We start from the raw sequence: 25,196 nt of genomic DNA, 5'->3' as shown, positions 1-25,196 counted from the left end.
AGTGTTTAAAGCAGACATTCTCCACCAGGGTGCCACAGCACCCTGGGGTGCCTAGCTATCCTTTCAGAAGTGCCATGGATTGCTATCCAATGTTAGCACTGTTAGGCATGCAAATGTGATTCACAAGTTAAATCCAAAGACTTCAAACAGGAATTCGTAGTGTTTAAAGTCGGTTTTGGTTTTTCTGAGTCTTTGCAACAGAAGAATGGTTCTATTTTTTCCCTGTAGTCAAAAATCAAGTGAAAATTAAGAATTGACATTTTTCATGGGGTCTAAAAAAATTAAGAACCACTGGTGTAGAGAAATGTCCTCCTTCTGGCCTGCCAAAATTTAAATCAAGGAGTTGTTAGCCAGAATGTCACAGCCAACTTCAAATAATATAAAGCTACAGCCCAAACCCCCAAATTAGTCATCTAAACTGACAAGAAACCACAGCAGCTGAAGAACTAAATGCATTGCAGTTGATGTCACACGCCAGGTGGCTAGTCTTCTCTATGACTGCATACAGACATTCATTTCTGCCAAAAGAAATTTTTTTCAGTAGAAAAATAGCCTAGGAGCCAAAATGTGTAGACCTCTATCTAGCCCCATGGCTGGAGAGCTTCACAAGGCAAGCTTGCCTTGTGAAGCTCTCCAGCCAGGGGGCACTGGCCAAAAGACCCCATTAATTGATAGCCTGCCCTCTCCCCTGCTTGGGAAGGGGAAGTGGAAGCTGGCAGCTACTGAAAAGCCACAGACAGCCAGGGAGGTTTTCTGCCCCAAGAGAATGCTTTCCAACCTGCCACTCAGCAGAAAGAGGGGGTATTGTCCCATGCTGGGAACACTCCTGGTTCTCCCCCATGCAAAAATATCCTACTCCTTACACTCCTCTGGGCTGACCTGTCTTTCTGAGTCACTCAGCCACTGCAGGAAGGCTTTGGGAGCCCTGCAGCAGGGATATGTCAGCCTGCCTCACCCTACGCTGCTCCAGCCTGACCTAGAGTAGCATGGGGCAAAGCAGAGGGCACTGTGATGCAGAGGCACAAGCCATCTGCCTTGCTGGCACTGCTCTGGGTCATCTGAGCAGCATGGGTGGCAAGAGAAAGCTGTAGAGGCCAGGAGCCATGCTGGGGTAAGGCTCTGCACATCTGGCTGTCAGCCATGCTGGGTCCACCTTCCACCCTGCCACTCAGCTAAGCAGCGGGTGTGGCAATCTAAAAGCCAGATGCTGAGAGAAGGGCTTGGAGAAAGGCTCTCTGACCCAGCTCCCATCAGCTTCCCTTTGCCACCCCACTATGCAGCTAAGTGGCAGAGAAGCAAGAACTCAACGTCTTGGAACAGGGCTCTGGGAAGCCAGTGGGAGCTGGGGGCTAGGACTTTTCTGGAGTCCTGCTCCTGGCCACTGGCTTTTAAATCACTACTCTGCTGCTCAGCAGGGCAGCAAGGGGAAGCCACTGGAGCCAGTGAAGTCCCTGATCTCTTCCTGAAACTGGGGACTGGTGGTGGCTGCTGTTACCCTCACTTCCCAGTCTATAGGATGGAAGGATCAGGATTGGTAAACCCAGTCTCGGGAAAGCGGGGAGCCTTCCCCCTGACTCCAGTCCTCCTGGTCTGCAGGAGGAGTTAAGCTGGGAGAATGTATACAGACTTTCAATCTCCCAGGAATGATTTAACCCTGGTTGTTGCCTGGTTATTTCTCTCAGAGTGGCCATTTTTGCTTCAAGAGAAAAAACCTAAATGTCTACATACTTGTGGTTTCTATCAGGATAACAGCAATTCTCCTGGTAGAAATTGAACTTCTGTTCAATTTCTGTAGTGACTAACTGGGCCTTACTGGTAGCCTTACGTAGAATGCACATTATTTAAAATGTACCATTGTGTGGAATTAAGAGGGTGCTCTTTAAATGGCTTTAAAACTGTCTCAATAAAAGATCTTAGAATGTAGATTATTAATGAGAGATACCAGTAACTGAATCAATTCTAGCTGGTCTTCAGGGATAGGTTCTTGATCCAATGCTATTTAATAGTTTTTGTAACTATTAACTAGCTGACAAAGTTATCTTTCTTTGTAGTTTGGTAGCAGAAAACAAAAACATTGTAATAATGAGGAAGGCTCAAATGACTGATGAGAAAAAGATGAATCACTTGGTTACAATCTAACAATATGCTTTTTTAATACAGTGAAATACAGGGCATGTCTATTTGAGATGTTTACTGTGAAGTTGCCTTATTAGCTCCACAGTAAACACTTAGCATCCACACATGCAATGCTATTAGGCCACAGGAAACTAATAAACTCTGCAGCAATGCACATGAAGAGGCTGACCCAGGAGTAAATTACTCCCAGTCAGCCCAGACAACGGGGGGGGGGGGGGTCACGTTCTTGCCTGCTGCCTAGCCACATGACTTAACAGCTACAGGAGCCTTGTGGTCCAACCACCTCCTCCACCACTCAACACAGTGACCTGCTACCTAGGCCTGACTGCCCACCCCCTCATTCCACCTGCCAGCCCAGGGCTGCCCCCTGGACTCTGAGCCACACTGCCACGACCAGCTGGAGCCTGGGACTGACTCCTGTGCCTCCTACCACCATGGAGTTGGCACCTAAGAAGCTGCAGCCAGAGTCTAGAGCTCCCCCAGCTGCTGCAGAGGGGCAGAGCAAGGCAGGAGCAGCCCTGGCCTAAACTGTTCCTCCCCAGCTTAGTTTGCTGCTGTACACATGTAGATGCTGCACCCGGGAGTTGTTTACTGTGGAGCAATTTGCTCCATAGTTTACTCGGTTGTATTAATGGCACATGTAAACACACCCACAGGGTATAATATCCAAGACCAAGATTTCAGGCTATACTTAGAGGATTAAAGACCCTGACTTAGGAAAAAGTGACACAGGAGGACTGAGGGGACATTGTTGACAATTGTGTTATCATCAGCTCTCAGTGTAATGCTCTAACTAAAAAGAATAAATGCAATCCTTGGATATATAAGAAGGGGGATGTCCCAGGGGGATAAAGGAAAAGGGGGGGAAACCCCTCTCACAGCATAGGTTAAGGCAGGGATAGCCTGCCATGACAACAAGCCTAAAAGTCCAGAGAACAGGGCAAATTTACCCATTGAAGGAATGCCCGTGTGGTTCATCAGCCACTTTTATCTGCAGCTAAAACTGGCACAAGATGGCATCATCAAAAAATGCTACCTGGCAAATATAACCCCAGTGGTGGGGAAACAGCTGGCAGGAAGCTGCAGAGAGCAAGCTGTGGGACCATTCCCTGGGATGGGTGAGGACTTCCTGGCAAAGGGGAGAAGGTATCAAAGAGGGACCCAACCGAGGGATCCGACATGTAGCTAAAGGAGACGCCATCCTGGATGATGAGGGAACTGGGGCCAAAGGGAAAGCATCGAGGGACGGTGAGGCCATCGAACATGAGAATCGTGAGTGGGGGCAGGCTGAGGCCCACCCCGGAATTTCACTTTATTATTTTTTCTTTTGATTTGTTCAGAGCCCAAGGTAAGGGAAGAGAGCCACAAGCAGCACTCAAAGGGAAAATTGAGCCAAAGCGACGAAGAGATTATGAGAGGTAGCACTGTCAGGGACCTGGCAGACTATCATTCAGCCATTCCAAGAAGCTGGCACATGGGTCAGGTGCAGGGGAGGTGGAGCCCCAAGAGCTCCCGCTGGTGACAATGCCTGGTGCACATACTGCTACAAGAGAGAGCCCCACTACTGAACAAAATATCCAAGATGTGGCAGATGAGTATCGGGGCATCCCTCAGGGAGAGCACAACCCAACACCGCAGCTACAGAAGCAGCCCCCGCGGCTAACTGTGGGCGCCTGCTCCAGAACCACTAGAGAAAGACTCCATGAGGCCAGGGGCATACAAGGGAGTATGAAATAAAGATGATTTGTCTTCTGTGCACAGCCTTGCCAGTTTTCTCCAGTTCTAGTGTCTACTCTTCAAGAAGCATATGGAATTATTGGAGAGAATTCAAAAGAGGGATGGAGAACAACCCAGGGATTGGAAAACAAGCCTTACAAGACAAGGTTTTAAGGACTTGATTTATTCAGCTTACTGAAGAGAAGGGTGAGAGGTGACTTGATCACTATTTATATGTACTTTCACATGGAGAAGGGGGTTTGATAGATGGAGGCTTTTTAACCTTGCTGACAAAGGCGTAACAAGATCCAACAGAGAGAAAATTAATATTGAAATAGGATGCCATTATCCTGCAGTAAGGGTGATTACACATTGGAACAGATTACCAAGAGACGGGATGGACTCACCATTGCTTGCAGTCTTCACAATAAAACTAAGTAGCTTTCTGTAAGACATGTTTTGAGCCAGCTTTTGGGAGAAATCCTTTGGCCTGGGGGAAAGAAACACTTGGCTAAAGATGTGGTGGCTCTTTCTGGCTTTAGTATCTGTAGGTCTAAGTCTCCTTCATCCCTTTCCATGGGCTCTAGGGCAAATAGGATTGTGTACACTGTACTCAACATGCTCATACCACTTGCAGCTTCCTGTTAAGACCATTATCAAAATTAGTTGCATTTAAGGATTGCAGTAGGGGGTATAGAAGCCTCAAAGATTAGCCACAGTGGGAGACAAAACACCGACTGAGGCTGCATCTTGTTCACATGCTCCCCCAGGAGCCCGGAGACTTTTTTCCCCACTTCTTCAGCAGCACTTATTATTTATTTATTCATTCAGTTTATATGCCAGTCATGGAATGATTTGCCTGCTAGGATCATCTAAGCATTTGTCACCTAATCAATACCCTGCCAGTACAAGGGCCTCATGTATTACTGTTTCCTTTTCTTTATCCTTGGCATAATTTTTCATTTCTTTGAGGACTGAAATACTTGGCTTCACCAACATCTTTGGGTGTGATATAGGGCAACTGGGTGAAATTTTAGACTGTGAAGCATACAGAAGGTTTGACTAGATGATCTAATAGTTCTTTCTGGCTTAAATTTCTTTGAAACGGTACAAACAAGAAGCAACAACAACAAGCGACTGATGACTGTGGCAAAGTACAGTTCTGAAAGGAAAGTTAAAAGCCAGATTCAGGTGAAAGAGAGTTTCTCCTGATCAGAGATATTACCTAAGGATGTCTTCAAAATGACTGCAGAAATGATCCCCATTATACCTGCAAGGTCCTCCTTCCACTTATCAAACATTGCCTCTCTGTTATTGGGCTGAACCACAACTACATGGATCTCATCCACTCATCTTGCCCAAATGTTGGGGTCAAAATATTTGAAAGGACTCATTACATATAAGTGGGGTCAGATTTTCAACAATGGTCAGCTCCTATTTAGGCACCAGAATAAGTATTTAGATTTTCTAAAGAGTTTACTCTATCATATTTTCACCCAAAAGAGAATCATATGACAACAGTCATCTCTTGACCCAAGCTTGGAGAAGGTTTCATTTAAAAGGACCTATCTATTGCTACTTAGCAAACCCCAACAACTTACCCAAAGTGAAATAGTAGCATCCTCAGACAGAAACATACTTGATGCCCCTCTGGTTATTTATACTAGTCGTAGTCATAAGCTCTCAAATCGGAGGATGTTGGTCCTCCAGATTCCTCGAGCAGCACAGAAAACAAAACAAAGTAAAATACATCTATTACCTGTTCCCTACTTGCATCCAAAATGATCTGCCCCTTAAAGGAAGCAGTCAATCTAATCTGAATGATGAGGCAGAGGAAAAGTTTAATGGTGTGAAAGAGCCGATAGATATGCCAAGTAAAACCAAATTGGACAAAATATTTATTCTTCTTGAGACAACCTGTGGAAAAAAAAAAGACTTAAAGGAAGCACAAGGGAACACTTCGAATTTGCATGGGGAAAGTAAGTCTGTGCCCCTCTGTGCTATGTTATGTAAAAGGGTCTTTCTACTTACATTACTGCAGATTTATAAACAATTTAATAATCTGCTTCAAAAAAGTAAACTATATGTACCATTTAAAGTCATATGTTTTTGCTTAGGAGTCATGACTTCTTTTACCATTAATTACTTTCTCTGGCAACCTTAAATGCATTTTGGCTTCGAAGCAAGGGCACTTCCTATTAAATTTAATTACTTTCTCCTTCAGCCTGAGTAATAAAGAGGCATGGTGGAGATGTGGTTACTAACTGAGCGTGGCTTCCAAATGAAGACAAAGTACACAATAATTTTATTTTCTGGGCCCCAATCTGATGTTTCAACTGTGTCCATCATGTTTCCGATATTGGTTTGGACAGCAGAAAACAACACGGACTTCTTTGACTTGACCTACTTAGAGCAAGAACCAACCTTCAGACAGATGGAATGAGCACTGATTAACTTCAGTGGGAAATGCACGCATCCCTCAAAGAATAAAATGTGGCTCTGCAGCAATACTGATGATTCAAAAATTCTCATGAATTCATTTGTTTTTAAACAAGAGATGTAGCAGTCTAAATAGCAACACATTTATATCTTCCAAAATAGTAATGACTTCTCCTAGGCATTTGCCTTTCTACAAGAACAATTAGCTGCCCAGTTCCTAAAACAATTGTATAAGAGTTGCCGCAATTTGCTCCAGAGATGGATACACTGTGTGTAAATAGAAAAACACTTTGTATATAGAATAATTCAATTTTCCCTCACAAGACTGGTTTTGTTGTTGTTGTTAAAATTTACTGATGGTTTTGGATTTCTTCAGAAGAAAAATCATTATATAAACAGTCATTATGCAAGAGGAAAAAAAAATACATACAAGAAGAACAAATCTAGCAAGGGAACCCAAGATGCACAGTGCTTTCAACGGGACCAGAATTACGCTCTGTACGTCTCTGCTAGTCTATCCAGCTTTACCTACTACACCTGTCATCATGGTATCTTAGCAACTTTCAGAAATGTATTCTGTGAAGTGACTAATCATCTCTTACATGTGGTGCTGGATTTCTCACTTTCCCTCCCAAGGGTGAAAACTATGTGCGGATATTTGTTAAGTAGTTTCCCTAGGGTTTCACTGGTTTAAACTAGTGGTGTAGTTACCCCGCTGCGCTCTTAGTTCCTCACTAGTGTATTTACTGTGGCTGATATAGTAATACTTCTGCAAAAACAAACAAGAGTTCAAATACTCCAGGCCTTAGGCCAAGGGTGTCCAACCACATATGGCGTGGGTAGCCCCAGCGTGGGGCACAGAGCAGATCAGGGAGGGAATAAGTAGCACATAGCACAAGGAACACAGCACAGGGAGCAGAAAGCAGAGCAGCAGACAGAAGAGCAACAGACTGAGCCTGGAGCAACAAGCAGAATATCAGACAGGTTGGAGGAAGGGGATTGGTGTGGCACTTGGGGAGGGTGCGGGGCTTCATTTGTGGCATGCCTGCCAAAAGGTTGCCTAAGGCAGTGGTGGAGGGAGGGGGGAAATCTCAGGTCTTTTTTAAAAAAATAAAGCATATCCCCCTTGATTTAAAAATGTGCATGTATCTACTTGCAGATGCTGCAGCAACTGGAGTGGGGGGGGAGGAACAGAGGGGAGGGTTAGAGGACTGCAGATACTCCTAAGCAATGAAAAGTCTAATGACACAGCTACACTCATATATGTCCAGTTTCCCCAAGCCACTGAAAGTGCCAGCACAAATAAGGAATCCAATTCCACGTTCATGTCTGCAAATGACCTTTGGCCACTTTAAACTTCATCACACGTGGACTTCACAAAGGAGTTCTACCAAAGCAAGGGCCTGTATATATGTGAATACTAGTTATATTTACATATGTAACATAATGATCAAGAGTAAAATGATCCAAGAAGGATCCATATCACTGACTTGAAAAAGACAGGCTACAATCATATGCCTAACTTTTTGGAGTAACAGGAAAAGAAATTGTGCTGTAGAGTAGCTATCAAGAGGACAGAATCCACAATTGCCACTGATTCGTACTCTGCTCGAGTACAGGAACACCATACTTAACCATGAAGTCTGCTCAGACAGAGCAATTATGTGGGAAGGAAGGGGTATTCACAGGACAGCAAGAGAACTTACCCTTGGCTCAGAGACCAGGACTGAAGGAGAGAAGGAGCAAGGCAATAAAGCAAAACACAGATAAACAACTGCCGGTGCTATTAAATCAGGGTAAAACTACCGCCTTTGGGAGCCAGCCCACTCCTGGCTCCTAAGGAAAACTTTCTTCTTTTTGTCTATCCAGTTTCTTTTGTTGTTTCATCTAAAAGGAAGAAAATGCAAAAAGCAAAAAAATTACTATTTTCTACTCTAAAAGATTCACATGGTCTGAGTTGTAAATTAGTCTACTAAATCATCAAAGAGCTGACAGGCAGCCAATAGTTAACAGTCAAGAGTCAACAGTTACAGGCTCGCATCTGAAGATGAAAAATTAAGATCAGAAGAGCATTGGCAAGAGATTCTTAGTAGATCAAGATCCTGTATTATACCTACAGGCACTGAAATTTGCTCAGAGAAATGCTCCTGACTCTTAAAATCAGCACAGAATTATTCAACTATGGGGAAAAAAAAATAAAGTGCTAAAGAACAGGAAATCACCCAGTGCAGAAAAAATATGTGATAAGCTATTAAAGGCAGTGTCTAAAAAATGACTGTATGGCTACTCAAGATCTGCAACAGTGCATGGAAAGATGAGAAAGTACCAAGCAACTAGAAAAGGGCCTTAATTGTCAAACTGCTGAAGTAAGGAGATCTGACAGATTGTAACAACTGGTGCAGCATAGAATTACTGTCAGCACCAGAAAGAGTTTGTAGCAAGATGATACTGGGGCAGATGAAATCAGACAGACAAGCTGCTAAGAGAAGAACAAGCAGGTTTCAGAGGAGAGCGCTCATGTACTGAGCAAATATTCGTGTTGCAAAGAATCATAGAAAATGCACTGGAGTACAGAATGCCACTCATCATTAACTGTATTGACTTTAAAAACCTTTCTGAAAGTCTTGACAGAGAAGCTTATGGAAGATAATGGCAAGCTATAGAATCCAACAACAGCTAGTCAAAGTAATAAGAAACCTTTTTGAAGACAGTCAATAGTGTGTAAAAAAAAAAAAAAAAAAAAAAAAAAAAAATCAAGCAAAACACAGCCAGGTGGTTTAAGATAGGGACGGGAGAGGTGTATTTTCAGACTGGTTTATCAAAAAAGTACCAGACTGGGATCTTTGGCTTGACAACAGGGGAAGACCTGGATTTGCAGATGACATGGACCTCCTTTCTGGCTGCTAATACGACGTGCGGACAAAAGATAACTGATATGGGAAAGACGACAGATTAAAAGTCTATACAAAAAAAATAAAATAAAGACTGAAATGCAGGTGGCAACAAAAATATAACAATTGCTTGAGAATAACAATGAGAATATTAAGCAATTGAATTACCTTTGTAGTCCAATAACAGCAGACAACATAGGGAAATGAAGACAAAATGACAAATAAGGAAAACAGGAAGAAACAGGGAAAAGGCAGCCAAAACATGTCGGCAGGTATCACAGTGAAGCTGTGCAGCACCCTAATAGCATTTTTCTTCTCATATTAAGCAGAGCCATGACCAAGGTCAATACAACTTGGGGCAAAAACAAAAAACCCATTAAGAGTTAAGTGGATGGACAAGGTTACAAAACTGGAAACATATGGAAGACCAGGACAGTTATCACCAGTGATTAAGTTATGAAAGAAAGACTGTGAACACAGTTCAGGCACGCAACATGAATAGAAGAAAACAGGATCCTTAAAACTGGAAACTGATAAAGGAGAGAGATTTGAAACACCAAGAGCAAGATGCCAGCAGATCAGAAAGGCATAAATAACCGGGAGTTCACTGGCAAGGAGAAGAAATGGCAAAAACTTGACAGTTTTAGAAAAGTCGGCGGTTTACTTTATGTACAGGGCCGAAGAAGAAATGGGTAGGCAAGGTTATCCATAACATAGTTTCATAGATTGTCAGGGGCTGGAAGGGACCTTGCAGATCATCGGGTCCAGCCCCCCGCTCTAGGCAGGAAGACAACTGGGGTTAGGTGACCCCAGCGAGGCGACTGTCCAGTCTCCACTTGAAAACCTCCAGGGTAGGTGATCACACCACCTCTGGAGGGAGTATATTGCACAGTCTGGACATCTTGACTGTGAAGGAGTTTTTCGTGGTATTAAGCCTGAAGTGGCCTTCCAGGGGTTTGTATCCATTGGTCCTGGTCTTCTCCGGGGGTGCCCTAGTGAATAGTTGTTCCCCAAGCTCCTGATGCACTCCTCCAATAGAACAGTAAGCTGCTATCCCGCTCAGCTTTCTCTTCTTTAAGCTAAGGAGGCCTAGGTCCCTCAGCCTTTCCTCATATGGCTGGCCTTGCAAGTCCCTGATCATACAGGTGGCTCTTTTCTGGACCCTCTCAAGTGTTTCTATGTCCTTATTGAAGTGTGGCGCCCAGATCTAGACGCAGTACTCCACCTGCGGTCTCCCCAGTGCTGAGTACAGCAGGAGTTTCGCTTCCTTAGCGTTACACGAGATACATCGGCTGATGCATGCCAGCGTGTTATTTGCCCTGCTGGCCACCGCCTCGCACCGACGGCTCATGCAATGGTCAGTCATTACCCCTAGGTCCCTTTCAGGCATGGTGCAAGTCAAGCTGTCACCGCCAAGCCTGGACGTATGTTGAGGGCTGTTTTCCTCCAGAAGGAGCACCTTACACTTGGAAGTGTTAAACTTCACCTGGTTCTGATCTGCCCAGCTCTCGAGCCTGTCCAGGTCCGCCTGTATCAGCAACCTACCTTCTGGCGTGGCCACACTGCCCCATACCTTGGTGTCATCCGTGAACTTGGCAAGCAAGCTTTTCACTCCTCCATCCACATTATTGATAAAGATGCTGAAAAGCACGGGTCCAAACACAGACCCCTGAGGGATACCACTGGCCCATTTGCACCAGGACCACATGGATCCGTTCATGAGAACAGTCTCGGTCCTACCCTGTAGCCAGTTTCCCACCCACTGAATCGTCAGGCTTCTGAACCCACAATCTTCCAGTTTTCCCACAAGGATATCGTGGGATACTAGGTCAAAAGCCTTTTGGAAGTCTAGGTGTATAACATCTACCTTGTCTCCCATTTCCAGGTGGTGAGATACCTGGTTGTAGAAGGCGTTGACACTGGTAAGATAAAGAAGGAGATGAGATTGCTAAGACAGCCATGCTGACCGTCACCTTCCGCGAACGTATCGCACCTCTTCTTATATATTTATTTCTGGTAACATTTCCTGCATATTAGCCACCAGACAAGCACAGGAATTACATTATCCCTGGCCCTGACTAGCTTAGTCTTTAAAACATTAGCCTTTAGCTCTACTTGATTTTTTTTATATAATGATGCCTATAAACTGTGGACACATTTGTGGTGTGTAACAGAATATATCTTCATACATCTAGACTACAAGGATCAAACCAAAAATATGCAGCATCAACCCCCATACTTTTCTCACTTGTTATAAAGGACAATGCCTTTAGCTGGGAACAACAGGCCATTAGAATCAGGGATCAGCTCCTGGAGGGAGACATGATCTCATGCAGTAAGCAAATGTTTTAGATAAAGCACCAGAAACCAGTGGGGGTCAAAGTATGCAGGATGTCGGTCTAGCTTGTGAGCCCTTATAATGTATAACCAGATCAGTCTTTGGCCTTTGCTTTTTGGAAAAATCAGGGCCCTGGTATTTTTTCTGACTGCTTTCCACTTCCTTGTTTCCTTCCGCTCCACTGGAAAAAAAAGTACAGATTTCTTTTCCCTTTTTCTGGCTTTTGTGTTTGACTTCATAGTCTTATTATTTTCTCTTTCAGTTTTCATCATAGCAACATCTTTGCTATGCTTCTTTCCCAGCAGTGAGTCCAGAATGGTGTAGGTTCCCTCCTGCTGCTTATAAATCTTTTCCCTAGCACACCCCAAATTACCATGATAATTCACTATTCTCAATTAAAATTATGGTACATCAAGACTGGAAAAGAAATACAGAGCTGCTGTAGCCCACCAGGGTACTGAAAGCAACCTGTAAGGTGGATTTATGGGGTTTGCAAGTATACAGCTTGTATGGTAATAGCATCTTTCACAGTGCAGCGAAGACACTTGTGGGGAGACTTTTTCTAAATGTAAGGTCATAAAATATAGTTTATACAAATGATTTGTTCACTTAAATAAAGTAACCCACAAAGCCATTAATATGACATAAAATGTACTTTTGAATGGATTGAGTTAAAAAAAAATTAAAAAATTGTATTTGTGAAAAGCTTGCTACAATGCTACATTTCCAAGCACAAATAGTAGGTCAGAAAAGCTTACATTAATTTTCCAGTTCATGGACCTAAAAAAATGCTCTAAGGGCCTTTCCTCAAAATGGGAGGTCCTCCAGTTTACCTTAGCTTGTATCGCTAATCAACAGCATCACTAATGTAAGCAGCCCTGGGGTTTATTTATATCTAACTTTCTTCCTCCAAAGAGTCACTGATAACTTCATAGCCTATCATCTTGGTTATATCCAAACACAGGAAGCCATGAGGGGGCAACAGAGCTTCTAACTATGAGAAAATACAGGAAACAACAGGCATACGTTTCAGGAAGAGTAATTCAGTGCAAGGGCAAGGAAAACTGGTAGTGGCAATGATTTGACAAACACATTGGAAAGAGGTTTGAGATACATTTCTTACATAGGGAAGTTTTGTATACCTGGTGGCTATGCTACAGCCTTTCTACATTTTGGTCTCAGGTTTAAATGATCTGGTACCTTTTGTAAGTACTAAATTCACAGCTGTCAAAGAAGTGATGTTATTCTACATTTTACAGATATACACAAAAGTTTTTTGGGGAGGGGGGTTTATCATTTACATGCACATTATAATATCTATAACTTTATACATTAACGCTAAGCACAGACAGTCAAAAAGCCTGAGGTGGGATCGATTCAATCTTTGCAGGTTTCTCTAAGCTGAGTAGATTGGACCGATAATGAATTGAGCTTATGTTCATTTTGCAGTTGGGAAAGACAACCAGATGCCTGTGCTGGCCCAGGCAGAACACGGGATGCTAGGACACACCTACCAGGCTGCTGGCCATTGTTGAGGCCAGCAGAGCAGGGGCCACCCCTGATTAGCAGCCCAGCACATGCCCCCAAACCCCTACTGTCCCCCAACAGGGGGGAAGGAGACCCCCATACAGGTGCTGGCTCCTGCAGCAGGATGCCTGCTCATGTGTGGGGAGCCCCACACCCCAAGAGGGTCCCCCACCCTGGCCCAGGGTCCCCCAAGCCCTGGTCTGCCTAATTATATGGGGAAGGGGGTAGGGGAAATACCTCTCTGCTCCTGCTGCAAGGCATATCAGGGCTTGGGGGATCCCCCTGAGGCTTGGGGCTCCCCCACATGGACAGATGCCTAGTTGGGGGGGGGGGCAGCACCAGGCTGGAGGATTGCTCCCTCCTCCCACATGTATGGATGGGGCTGAGCTGTGGCCCAACCTCTCAGGGAAGGGGACGGGGGAGAATCCCCTTCTGCTCCTGCCACAGGGTAGACCAGAGCTCAGGGGAACTTGGGCCAGGACCAGGGGGTTGCATCCCACCCCCCCCCCCAAGTGCAGGTGCAGGCTGGGGAGCAGAAGCAGAGGTGACAGCCCAGAGACAGGGCCAGCTAGGCACTGGGCTGGAGCAGCAAACTGTAAACTGTGTTGCAGCAGGCTGCCAGGGGGGTGGGGGAGGGGGGCTGCAGAGCATCCTGGGACACCAGGGGACTGCGAGGTAACTTGCATCAGAAGGGGATCTGGGACAAAACTTCAATAGACCAGTCTAGCTGAAAGTGTTTCAATCTGATACTCCATCCGTTCAGTTCCATCTTAAACCAGGTTCAGCCATTTTGAAACCAGTCTATGTACACTGAACTTCTGTTCTGTTACAGGTTTAGACCCGTTTCCAATCACTTATACCTGTTTATGTATACTTTCTGTCCTTAGCCTATAAGAAAAAAGGCAACCTGATATGGTGTATTAAAAATATGGTAAGCGTCTGGTATTGTCCCCCATCTGCTAAACAGTACCAGTTACCATGACTTTTCAGTTTCTCTCTGAGGAGGGACTAAAGGTGCAGAGTTTGGGAATTTTCTTACAGCAACTTTTTTCATACCATCTATACACCAGTCCTTGCACAGAGATGGTCACAAATGGAACAAAGCCAAACATTTATAATATAGATGATTCACTCCACAGACCAAAGTCAGGTTTGCCAGAATCAGTTCTGCAATCTAGTTGTAAAAAAAATTGAAGCAGAAAAAAAACAAACCCAACTCTGACCTACCTCCTACTATAGAACAACATATATTAAAAGACTAACAACACAGTATTTCTGCAAAGGCTAGATATACACTGTTTTCATGGAAAAGAAAAAGGCAAGACTACATGCAACAGTGCTATCTGGGTGACCCATCATAATAGTTTGTTTATTGTCCCAATCCATACCTTCTATGTCACATTATCATTATAAATCAATGAGAGTTGCACATTGCATGCTAATTAAGTTGTTAACAGAGCTGCTAAGGATTTGTCTGTTAAAATCCAGCCTTGCCTCCTCTTTAGCTGTGTAGACAGGTAGTGTGACATAAGTGATCCAGGAAAGGCACCGTTCCTATGCTGTAATTACCTGTTCTTTGAGCGGTAAACCACTGTTGAAGCAACATATGTACTAGATGTTCCTATGAAGATACGTGACCCTAAACTCCACCCATTGGCTTTCAACTCCAAAGAGCCAAAGTTACTTTTGAAAAATTCTACTCTATTAATAAATAGAAATAATGCTTGTCCAGGGCCACTGAGATATGCTTATGATCTCATAGCAGCCCTCAGTGAATACGCCCTAATCAGCAAGACAATCACCACACTCAGCAGTCAGTGATCTCCTTATCAGCCAGTACAAGAGATAGGCGGAAGACTTAAAGGTTTGTTTCTACTGCTGCAACAGAAGTTTCTAATGGGAAAGGATGCATGGTGCCTTTTCAGCCTCAAGTCTGCAGGAACTCTCCAGAAGTTTGTTCCTGAGACTACTCAGAGATTACTTCCAGGGCCCACTCTCAGGCCCTTAGTCTCCTGTGTGCCTGAGCGTGGCCACTTGGGATGAGCCTAGACCAGTGGTGGTGGCTACCGTCCAGGTCTGAAGCATGCTTGCAGACTTGGGTGGGTGGCACATGCTCACTAGGGGTGTGTGAAACGGGCCCTATTCGATTCCGATTCAGCCTGAAGAGGGAACAGTGATTTGATTGGTTGATTTGGATCACTGTCCCTGATTCAATTTGGCCAAATCCAAATCTGAAGATTCAATATAGCCACAGGCACAGCTTTAAATGTTTTTTCTACATACCTCAAGGTACCAGGACACAGCTCGTGAATGCTGCTGTGCTGACACAGATGGAGCATCCCACAGGAGCATGGGGGGTCCCCACATGCTTGGCGGTAAACCCAGAAGTGGATCAGAAGTACACTGGAAGTGGACCACATACTTCTGGTCCACTTCCAGGTCTGCCAGGGAGTGCATCAGGGCCCCTTCGCACCACCTCCGGCTCAGCAATAAGCCACAGGAGGACCTCAGGTGCCCCCCCCAGTGTGTTCCCCGGCAGACCCAGAAGTGTACCTTCTCATCCACTTCTGGGTCTGCTGCTGAGCACACTGGGGACTTCCCCATGCTCCTGTGGGACGCTCCATCTACCCCAGCATCACAGCATTCACGAGCTGTCTGGTACCCTGAGGTATGTAGAAAAAAAAACATTTAAAGCTGTGTCTATGGCCAAAATCGCTGAATCTTTCCGAATCTCTCCAAATTCAGAGGGTTCTGATTCAATTCAGAGAGATTAAAGAGTCTCCTATTTGATTCAGATTCAGAGATTCGGCCACCAAATCAGGCCGAATCTCCGCCGAATTGAATCAGGGACCAACGCTTCGCACAGCCCGAATGCTCAGGTGGGTGCAATGCCAGAATCGGCTCCTGCCACAGTACAGGCAAGCGCACAGAGTCCTGTACAAGGAGTCCTCCTGGCCATGGGGGAAATGCAACAATAGGCCAGTGTGGGGGAGTTTGATCCATTGCCTCCCCTGCTGCACACTCACATGAGCTCGATTTCTCAAACTTGGCACAGAAGAGCAGAACTGGGAAAAATCAAAGTTTTAGCAAACAAGAAGTGATGAAACAGACATTGCCATTTGTCTGTTTTTCCAGTTGGAAGCAAATCTCTGACAGACACCAGTTCCCCTAAGATCAACCCTATGACTAATTCTCTTTGATGCACGGCTCTTTGATTCTGGTCATCTCTTCATTGCCATTCACCATTCCCCAGCCTATGGCACTCTTCCAGTGAAATATTGGCTTCAGTCATGAAGGGCACCTACACCATCTCCTGCATGAGGCTTTAACAGCTGTAGTGTCAGATGAGAGCACCAGTCCACTCCAGCAATAAGGAAGAAAGGGAAACTTCTCTGTCTGCGCACTGCCAGCCATGTGCTGTCTAGCAGTAGATTTAAAGTCCTAACAAAAAAGGAGTCTCTTGTCATTTTGCAATATTTATGATTAGGCAGACAATGCCACCCGAATAAGAGATCACCTCCTGCTCACATGACACTGGAGCAACTGTGATCACCTTGGATATATTTAGCAGTGTCTAGTACTGAATATGCAAGACCTCCCACAGGCAACCTTGAGAAAATTCACTCTCTCAAAGGTCCAAGAAGGCATGCTGTTTGCTGACCTTCTGAAAACAGTGCATGACCATCACTATGTGATGCACAAAACCAGCTCCATTGGCTTCTGCTCCATCAGTAAGGACCAAATAAATTTTGTAAAATGTGGTCATTAGGCTTAGGTCAAAGCTAAAGACAACCAAATTGTAAGAGAGGACGATTTTAATCCTAGGAAAAGAATGCAGTTATTTATATATGAAATAACATTTATTATTATTATTCCATTTTATCAGCTGAGCAGCAATGACTGAGCTAACAGAGGCCTTTTCACTCATTGAGATTCTGTAGTCTAACATTCGCCAATCATTCAATCTTGATTGTTTGGCTTGTGTCTACAGAACCCAGGATTTCCATGTAGTCTACCATTCAAGTGGTAGGTAGACCCAAGACTGCCCAGCATCTAAGTTCAGGCAAGGTTGGATATATTCAGTCATACACTGCATAGTCATTAATACAAGTATTGTGTTTTTAACATATATCTGACACATAAAAATAATGTGGCAGAGGAATTATTTTCTTTTAACAGGAAAACCGGAAAATATGTTCCTCACAAATAATGTATTTTAGCATTCTAAAATTTGTTACTGAGTAATTACAGTCAGCATCTTAAAATAAGTTTGAAAATCCCCATATGAATTTTAAATACTTGGGTGAATATATCCAATGTCTTTTTCTCAAACCCTGATGTACCCCATTTAGTCAGAATTATCTTTTTTTTAAAAGTGTCCCCAGACTCAGTGAGTGCGGCTACACATGCAATTAATGCAACACAAACTCTGGACGCATTTAAGCTAGAGGAAACTTCTCTCAGGCACAGCGTCTACATGTGTGCCTAGGACAGCAGCAATTCGATCCAGGGCAGAGCGGCCCTGGGCTGAAGGGTACATGGGGCAGGGGATAAGGGAAGTCCAGCCCAGGCTTTGGGTGGTGGTGTCACATGGCAGAGGGGCTGGCTGGGGCACGAGGGTGCTGAGCATGCAGAGCCATATGGTTCAGCAGCAGGCAGCCCTTGCACTTTAGTACCCTTGTGCCCCAGCCAGCCCCTGTCACCATCTACACGTGCATTTCAGCACAGTTACTTACTCTGCCCTAAGACAGTATTGTCCTCAACAGTACTTATCTAGATTAGTTTACTGCATTGTAATACCATTGCATGTGTAGACAGTGACAGTTTACAGTTGAGCTAATTGGTCTACTCCACAGCAAAGTGCACATGTAGATGCACCCAGTGTTTTGAAATGCACTCAAATGATATTTTCTCATTAATGTAGCAACCAGGAGCTCTCAGAAAAATCCCAAGAAAGCTCTCCAACCCTGGGATGACACTATCAGTTATGATGACGCATGATATCCAGTTACGTTGCCTTAACATTACTGTTTGTGGTCAATATTCCTGAATTGGACAAGTCACAGAACCCTGCTACATTGTCAGAGGAAATATATTTAGTAGCAGGTATATTGTGCAAGTTTGGCATGATAAACTGGAGAATGACTAGACCCAGCGCCGCACTCTGCAGCTGTCAAATATGCCACTTGTATCTGCGAGTTTTGCTGTAATTTATAACTGAATGCTCAATATCCCCTCAGCCCCACAGATTAGGGGCAAAGTTAAATTTCTCCTTCCAGGGAACTGTCACACATACTGCCGTCTGTGAAGACAGGAAAAGAATTTGTGCATGGTTCAATACTTGCAGCTATGAAAGCATTAATATTCTGTCCTAAAGACAGATTTGTGTATGCCAGTGTACACACAAAATAGCAACTGCATCTAGTAGTTCTCTCTCAAAGAGCAGTTAGGTGACTAGTAGAGGTGCAGTTAGTGCTATTATCTTCAAATAGTACAGTAGAAATGTGCAAGCCTTTTGAAAAGCTATGTTCCAATCAATAGCCTGCTTTTTTAATAAAACTCTTTATAAGATATTTCTATAAGATTCTTAGGCTAAGTACAGATGGCCAAAAAGCCCGAGGCTAAATTGTTTCATTCTTTGCTGGTTAGTCCAAGCTGCAGGGATTAAACTGAGAAGCAAGTGAACAGACATTTATTTTTGATTCAGGAAATGCAGTTACATGCCTGCAGTGGCTCATGCCAGAAGCTGAGGGGCACTAGAGCATGGCTCCCAGCCTTCCAGCCACTGCCAAAGGAAAGTGGCACTGAAGCTCCAAGGAATTTTCTCCCTCCCTGCCCAAGTGGAGGGGGTATGACCAGGTCCCAGCCCTAGGCTTCCACCTGGAGGGTGCAGGTTTAAATCCCCTCCCTGGCTGGGTCTGCCTGGTTGCGGGGACAGCATCTGCTAGGCTGAGGTGGCGGTGGGTGGGTGAGAAAAATGGTAGTGGCATTTAAATCATTAAAGCTTGAACAAGAATAGTCCTTTTTCTGAAGCAAGCATGTATTTTACACAGCAATTTACAACCTCAAGCACACAACAAAGAACAACTAAAAATCATCATCTATGCTAAGATACAGCCCAGTAAAGCACAGTGAGAACATACACAACTTAGTCTAACTTAAAATGGAATGTAATAAACCAAAAAGACAGGAGAAAGCCTAGCATAAGTCTTCTATAATCCTGAGGGCAGAGTGTCTCCTCACAGTCAGGTATTCGGAAAGTTCTTCTTGGGGAATCAGCAGGTGGTCTTAAGTGTTGGAGTGGAAATCCCACAGGCCTCATCTCTATTTGGGTTTTTACAGGTTCATTGGAACCCCTTCTCCCTCTTGGGTGCCTTGACATTAGTATGCTTGTCACCTATAGCAGGGGTTCCCAACCTTTTTATGCTGAGGACTGGCAAACCGCAAACTGGCAAGCCATGGCCCAGAAGTGACTGTGGACTAGCAAACTATGGACCAGCAACAGCCAGCATACTATGGGCAGGCAGCCAGTATAAAAAAGGGTTGGCTGCCGGTCTGCAGTATGCTGATCACTTCCAGTCTGCATTTTGCCAGCCCGCAGGTTGCTGGTCCACAGTCACTTCTGGTCCATGGCAGCTAACCCTCCTGCAGACAAGCATCCAACCCTTCACAGCCCGGTACCAGGCCACAGCCCAGGGTTGGGAACCTCTGACCTATAGCACCTTTGGCAGGACTCTCATGCATTCAGTGGTTTTTTTACTCTCTTCTTAGGTATTCTAGTCTCACACCTTTATTCTGCTTTATAATGTACATATAGTTCTCTGCTTTCTTTGGTCACTCCAGCCCCAGTAGTCTGGGACCCCTCTCCTGTTCCCTTAGCTCCGTCTCCAGCACATATATGATTATGCCAAGTCTGTGCATAATCCCCCTCTGTCTGGTCCTGCAGGGCTTGGCCCAGTGCACACAGGTGGCAGGGGACCAGTCCCTCCAGCCCCAGTTCCCTAGCCTCTTCCCCCTCCCCCATGGCCTGGGGGAACTGAGGGGGATTACACTCCTTCCCTTCCCCTTATCAACTGCTTGCCTCAGTCTCTGCCAGGACAGGGAGGAGGTGAAGTCTGCTGGCAGTCCCTCTTTGACCGTTTCTCCCCACCCTGCCCCTTGCCCCCATCCCTGCTGCTCCAGCATTGAGTGGGGAATAGCCCGGCATGGGCTGGCCCCCTACCAAGCATCCCCAGTCGGATGCCCCAGTCCCCCAGCCCCTTATCAGCCACCCCTCCAGCTTGGAAGCAGAGGGGCAGAGCCAACCCTGCTGTCAGCCAAGCCTGCAGACAGCTCAGCCCATGGCTGCAAACCATCCTGGGATGTTGGGGGAGTCTGAGTTAACTTGAACCAGGAAGTGATCTGGGACAGAAGTTTCATAAACTGCATTGACCTCAATCAGTTAAGTCTGATACTACATTCAATCAGGTTTATCTTAAACCAGTTTCAGCTGTTTTGAAACTGGTTTGTATGCAGTAAGCTTCTGTTCTGTTACAGGTTTAAACCAGTTTCTGATCACTAGGGTCAGAAGCTGGGTAGTAGGAGCACGAAAGCAACTGCCATGGGCAGAATGGTGTCCAGCACTCAGTGGTTGTTGTCCATGACCTGCGCTGCCCAGGTCAGTTCCTGCAGGGCCTCCAATTGCTTGTGTTTCAAAGCCAAGAATTAGGCCTGGGACCCTGATCCACCAGGTCCTGTGCCTCCTTACACTAGTCCTGCACATCCTCACAGGGGACATCCACCTTCCACCTGTCCTCATGGTCCACATCCTCTGCCCGCCACCTGCCCTAGTGGGGCATGTCCTCCACCCGCCAGCCCAAGTGACCCCCAGTCAGTCTTCCAATGCTGTCACCTGATGGTCCTGTTGAGGGTCTTCCTCTGGCAGACTTGGCACATTCAGAGGGCCCTGGCAACCTGGAGGCCACATCCCAGCTGCCAAAAGTCTGCACAGGCAGTGCACAAAGAGCTGTTTGCATGGACTTAGGTGTGCCCAACCCACTACACCCTGCTGCTGCTGAGGGCCAGTAGTGTCATGGCTAGCCACACCTTATGGTATAAGCTAGGGCTGCAGAATTGGTGCAGCAGGTACTGGCCTGGGTTCTCTGAGCTGCTGGTAGAGGGTGGAGAGTGCAGTCAGGGAGCTTGGCAGGATGGGCTGCTGGATGCCCAAGGGGCCCAACTCCAGTGACATGTCACCATGGATGCCAGGCCGGAGCAGGGGCTCGGGCAGGCCATCTGCACTGCTATAGACAGCACGGCTGCAGCCTGGGTCCCAGGGCAAGAGTATGTCCATCAATTGCCACATAAAGGGCATGGACTTGCAGGCACTCCGTAACCGATGATTGTGGTGGTGATGGGAACCCGTTGTGCCCTCAAGGCCTTGATCTTTATGCAGGACTGCCACACTAACCAGTCATGCTCATGCTTCTGCATCCGGGCTGACAGCCCATCATAGATGTGGGCATTGCAGCACCCACCCCACTCAAACTGACACAGCCCTTCACCTGGCCCCACAGCACTACAAAGTTGCCAGTCTCCTCCAGCCAGGGCTCTGAGTGGCAGGCACAGGCATGGACAAATCCACAGATGAGGACGACACAATTGTGGGCCCCACACCAGCTCTATGGGGCCCCTGCAACTGTGCCTGCCTGTGCTGCCAGGCCTGGACAGCTGCCTGCAGAGCCCAGAGCAGGGGCCCAGCACAGGACTGGCAGCCACACAGCAGAGGCAATACCGCACAGCATCTTCAGGCTCAGGAAAAGCTGCTTGGGGTGGGCTGTGGGCAGGTGAAGCTGGCCCTGGCAGCCAGCAGCAGCCCTCTAGTGGCAGAGCTAACCCAGAAGCAGACTTGCTCCCAGTCCAGGTCTACATGTATAACTGCGCAGTAACTAATCACGTATAAATTTGCTACTTGCTTTTGCAGGTATCAAATTCACTCACTATTAGGGGTTTTTACTGTACAGTAAGTGTGCACATGTGTAAACACATGTGCACACTTACTGCACAGTAAACTATGCTACTGCACAGTTAAGCATCGTATGTAGATGCACCATATGAGTAGGAAATGTGAGAAATAAATAAGGAATTCCTCTCTTAACAAGGGGGAAAATGACAGACATGTTGATCATGTATACTGATATTACAACCTTCTTCAGTTTTGCACTGATGTAGAACATGAAGCAGGACATAGTAAATTATAGCACAGCTAAATTATGCTGTCACATTATTAGAAAAGTAATGTGAACTAGTGAAGGAGTACTTGCAGATCTACTAACAAAAATGATTATAAGAAGTGGGCATCATTATTCAAGATTTTCCATAGGTATTTTTTTTTTTTGTGCAACAAATTCAGGGAAAATAGATGTGAGCCCCTACAGAGTTTTCACTAACATGAAGAAAGCTTTTAATAAAAGCTGTCTATCCAGCCTGTGGACAGCAGGCTTGGATGTCTTGAGAAGTTCCTTGTGGTGCTGCACCAGGTCCACAAAGAAATGTTTGGAAAAGTAAGTATTGGCACTGACGCATCAAAACCTGAGGTTGTCTCTTTGGATTGATTTTGTTCACTCTGGTCTACGTGCATGTCATGGAGAAGGCAGCTATGATGAGAGATCGCAAGCAACATGGAAAAAGTCACCACTCAGCAGCTCTGCAAGTTGCTTTGCAAATACGACATTGCTGTGCACCAATGGTACCCAAGACTGGCAAGTGTTGGCTGGTGTCTTTCCCATGGCCACGGGCAGATTGAGGTAACAGTTCAATCCAAACTAAGGTCATGTATCAGCTGGCATTGAGCAAGACAGTTATGTGCTGCCCGTACTGACAGAAGATGGCTTCCTGCAATTCATAAACTCCCCTAGTTGGGCAGTGTGCTAGCAGATTAAATTTGTATTGATGAACAAGTTGTTTCCTACCGCCTGAAAACAAACGCAGCCTTTGGCAAATTGCTTGAGCAGTTCTGGCATGATCAGGAAACAAATATTAACTTGCTGTAGAAACCTTTTCCTTCCCACAACCTCACTTTACAGGTGTAAAATCTGTACCTGGTGCAAGCAATACTTTTGACTGGTCAAGAAAATGCACTGATATTTCTTGCTCCGTCACCTAAAAATCAGATAATGTGACAAAGTAACCGACACGGATGTGCTGCAACCAGCCAGTTGTGACAGCAATGAAGCACGGATAGTGAAGGAGTACTCAGTAAAGCTGACCATGGCAATGAGCACAGGCCAAAGATCACCACAAAGACCTGTAGCATGGTCAGCCAAAAAAGCACAGAGTAGCCCCCGAGACCAGTGGCTGCAGCTAGGCTGTAATGGCATCCAAGTATGAGAGCAGTGTGACCTCTACAAGGAATGACACTACTGACATGCCACAAAAAATGCCCAAAGCCCAAGGATCAGCATTGGCAGAAGTTGCAGGCCATGCATCTGCCCCAGGCTCATACATGGCACTGCAGGGAATGCAGTCAAAGCTTTTGGGTGCAAATCACTCAAGTCACGAGTGCATTCCTCGTGTCAGTAGGAATTCTTCACTTGAAATCTCCTCAGGCTAAATTAGATCTTTTGGCCTTAAATGCCCTAGCTAGGTCATCCCTGAATCCAGGGGACTGACATAGCAACAACATTGACAACTTCAAAACGGCCATACCTTGTCATACCAAGTCTGATTTAAAAAAAAAGATATGTCCAACAAGTTTAAAAAAAATCTGCACAAATCACACTCCTGTCTGGAGCGAGGCGGGGTGGGCAGACTTATGCCATCTAGGAGTCTCTATGCATTTGCATGCTGAGTTTGGGTGCAAGAAGCCATCTTCTCCGGCTCCATTAAATGCAACTCACTTATGCCTGGGGGACCTCCTGAGAACTGGGACTGCTCTCTGCTAGTGCCTCTTTAGGTTTGGCAGCGGGCATGTTCCTCCTAATCCTAGCATCTGCTTTGTGAAGCCATGCAGTTCTCCAATCCTCTATCACCATTCCTCACAAAAATTACCTGAAACGTAACAAGTTTTGCTCGAATGGCTATTGGTTAGTTAAAAATAAAGACTTGTGTATGGACAACATGCTATCTGAGTAGTGCTCTTTAAAGAGAAGTTGAAGAATGTGCTTTTCTGAACATCTGTCACATTAATAATAAATATGGCAAATCTATATTTCCATGTGGCTCTGAGCCTCCCTGATGCGATTCCATCAGTAGCAGTAATCGCACCAGACCTCATATCTTTTTAATTTTGTTCTACTTTGTGAAACACTTCCAGCCTAACTCAAGCAAATCCTCATAGTCTCAACAACTCTAATGCCACTGCAACCAGGCCAAAGCAAGGACACAGAATGCAGCAAACACGGTGCAGAAGAGAAGAGAAAAGCAACAAGAGCCATGGCATTGGCAGAGGAAACAAAAAGTAGAATCAAACCTGGCAGTCATTAAAAGAGTGCACTGTAGCCAAGGTTCAGTATTCCCTGCCTTGGTCTGTTGAGTTGATATGTTCATTTACACCGTTTGCTTATTCTAAGTTGACGTATGCATCTTCTGCGAATGAGTAGGGTGGTCATCATAGATGACAGTCCAGTTGTCTTCTGTTGTCTATTGATAGGAAACCCGGCGCCTTTATGGCCTCTGTTTTTCTCTTGAAGAGAGAAATAACTGTGGATGTGGGCTGTGAGGGGACTGGCAAAGTGAGCACCTTGAGATCTCTTTCTCTCTGGATAAGGCACTGAAACCAGTTGGCTCTTAGGCATTGCCCATCTAATTTGAGCAGCTGCCAGGCCTTGTGGTACATAGACCCAATCCTGGGATGTGGGGATTGTGGGTGTACTCATGCATGTCGGTACAACTGCAAGTCTTGCCATTTTATATCAGTTGTACTTGTCCTTGTGTTCCTATTTATTTTGTCAGCTATTCATTTGTGTGAATGTTCCCCAATCACCCCAGTGGCACTGTGACTAGATCACCGAATGCTCTGAGGGATGCATTTGCACCCATCCCTTCAGTGGTAGATTTTGGTTTAATTATCAAAATCCTTGTGTAGCAGTGCAGAAGAGAAGGGGCTACCCCAAGTCATAGCAAAGGTGAAGAAACTAAAAGGCAAAACAAGAACAAAGATGCCACACTTT

Source organism: Crocodylus siamensis, chromosome 10, assembly GCF_052110815.1.
Source record: "Crocodylus siamensis isolate JL-2025a chromosome 10, ASM5211081v1, whole genome shotgun sequence".
NCBI lineage: Eukaryota > Metazoa > Chordata > Crocodylia > Crocodylidae > Crocodylus > Crocodylus siamensis.
Note: the sequence above shows the minus strand (reverse complement) of the source record.